Here is a 2,500-nt window from a genome sequence, read left to right on the forward strand (position 1 = left end):
GCAAACGACTCGGATCGGAGTGCCAAGTGGGCCACTTTTGGTAAGCAGAACTGGCGCTGTGGGATGAACCAAACGCCGAGTTAAGGCGCCCGAATCGACGCTCATGGGAAACCATGAAAGGCGTTGGTTGCTTAAGACAGCAGGACGGTGGCCATGGAAGTCGGAATCCGCTAAGGAGTGTGTAACAACTCACCTGCCGAAGCAACTAGCCCTGAAAATGGATGGCGCTGAAGCGTCGTGCCTATACTCGGCCGTCAGTCTGGCAGTCATGGCCGGTCCTTGCGGCCGGCCGCGAAGCCCTGACGAGTAGGAGGGTCGCGGCGGTGGGCGCAGAAGGGTCTGGGCGTGAGCCTGCCTGGAGCCGCCGTCGGTGCAGATCTTGGTGGTAGTAGCAAATACTCCAGCGAGGCCCTGGAGGGCTGACGCGGAGAAGGGTTTCGTGTGAACAGCCGTTGCACACGAGTCAGTCGATCCTAAGCCCTAGGAGAAATCCGATGTTGATGGGGGCCGTCATAGCATGATGCACTTTGTGCTGGCCCCCGTTGGGCGAAAGGGAATCCGGTTCCTATTCCGGAACCCGGCAGCGGAACCGATACAAGTCGGGCCCCTCTTTTAGAGATGCTCGTCGGGGTAACCCAAAAGGACCCGGAGACGCCGTCGGGAGATCGGGGAAGAGTTTTCTTTTCTGCATGAGCGTTCGAGTTCCCTGGAATCCTCTAGCAGGGAGATAGGGTTTGGAACGCGAAGAGCACCGCAGTTGCGGCGGTGTCCCGATCTTCCCCTCGGACCTTGAAAATCCGGGAGAGGGCCACGTGGAGGTGTCGCGCCGGTTCGTACCCATATCCGCAGCAGGTCTCCAAGGTGAAGAGCCTCTAGTCGATAGAATAATGTAGGTAAGGGAAGTCGGCAAATTGGATCCGTAACTTCGGGATAAGGATTGGCTCTGAGGATCGGGGCGTGTCGGGCTTGGTCGGGAAGTGGGTCAGCGCTAACGTGCCGGGCCTGGGCGAGGTGAGTGCCGTAGGGGTGCCGGTAAGTGCGGGCGTTTAGCGCGGGCGTGGTCTGCTCTCGCCGTTGGTTGGCCTCGTGCTGGCCGGCGGTGCAGGATGCGCGCGCCTGCGCGGCGTTCGCGCCCCGGTGCTTCAACCTGCGTGCAGGATCCGAGCTCGGTCCCGTGCCTTGGCCTCCCACGGATCTTCCTTGCTGCGAGGCCGCGTCCGCCTTAGCGTGCTCCTCCGGGGGCGCGCGGGTGCGCGGATTCTCTTCGGCCGCCATTCAACGATCAACTCAGAACTGGCACGGACTGGGGGAATCCGACTGTCTAATTAAAACAAAGCATTGCGATGGCCCTAGCGGGTGTTGACGCAATGTGATTTCTGCCCAGTGCTCTGAATGTCAACGTGAAGAAATTCAAGCAAGCGCGGGTAAACGGCGGGAGTAACTATGACTCTCTTAAGGTGGCCAAGTGGCGGCGGTGTGGCTGCATCCGGACTTGGCTTTTCGAAGTGCGGTCTTGATGTAGTCGTGCTGCTGCTGCGAGGTGCCTTCCTTGGGTTATAGTTACAGGGAGAGTGATGCGCAATACATGGGCCTAGCCCTCTTAGCCTCTCCTCTCCTGCGGTCTTCTCCCCTTCTCGTGGGCCCGCTGATTTTAGCAGAGTGGAAGACCGCACCAGGGGCTTGGGGGGGTTACCAGCCCCCCCTCGCACTATCCCTTTTTTCAGTTGGGGGCAGTAACCAGAGAAAAAGTGGTGGCCCTTCCGCTGAAGGTGCCACCCCAACTCCCCCAGCACCTAGCCGGCCAACCGGCCGTGCCGAAAATCTTGTAACTGTTGCAGCTGTATACGCCTGTAGTGAGTGCCACCGCAGCTTCACCACCAAAAACGGTCTCGGGGTCCATCGCCGCCGCCAACACCTTGCGGCCGCCAACGCGGAGATCGTCACGGAGAGGCATCGCGCGAGGTGGACGGAGGAAGAAGTCCTGTCGCTCGCCAAGGCAGAGGCCGAACTGTTCCTCGAGAGGGACGCCCGGTTCTTCTTTGTAAATCAAGAGCTCATCCGGATGTTCCCCGACCGAACGCTTGAGGCAATCAAGTGCCGACGGCGGCAAGCTGCCCACAAGCAGCTTGTCCGCCAATTCATGGAGGCGCTTGAGATCGGTCGGGGGGAAGAGCCGGCGTCCCGCCGGGGAGCGGCGAGCCCGCTGCCTGACGCGGGCGAGGCCGCTGCGCCGCCCGTCGACGCAGCCGAGGACTTCGCGGCCGACACCACCGGGCCGCCGCCGGAGGGGCCGACTGACGCCGCCATCTGGGAGCATCTGGCGGGGCTACCCGCTTCCGCCCAGCGTTTCTCTGCCCTGGATCGTGTCATCGGTCTGGGGCGGGGCACGCCGCCCGATGTCATCCTGGGCATGCTCCCGGATGCCCTTGCGTCGGTCGGGTCCAGAGGGGAGAGATCGATCACCAGGACACAGCGGCCGCGCCAACCATCGAAGCGGCCG

At 62.0% G+C, this 2,500-nt stretch overlaps 1 pseudogene; it reads left to right on the forward strand.

The window, feature by feature from the left end:
* LOC124567854 overlaps window positions 1-2,500 on the forward strand; it is a 7,959-nt pseudogene that overhangs the window by 1,427 nt on the left and 4,032 nt on the right.

Source organism: Schistocerca americana, unplaced genomic scaffold, assembly GCF_021461395.2.
Source record: "Schistocerca americana isolate TAMUIC-IGC-003095 unplaced genomic scaffold, iqSchAmer2.1 HiC_scaffold_141, whole genome shotgun sequence".
NCBI classification, from domain to species: domain Eukaryota; kingdom Metazoa; phylum Arthropoda; class Insecta; order Orthoptera; family Acrididae; genus Schistocerca; species Schistocerca americana.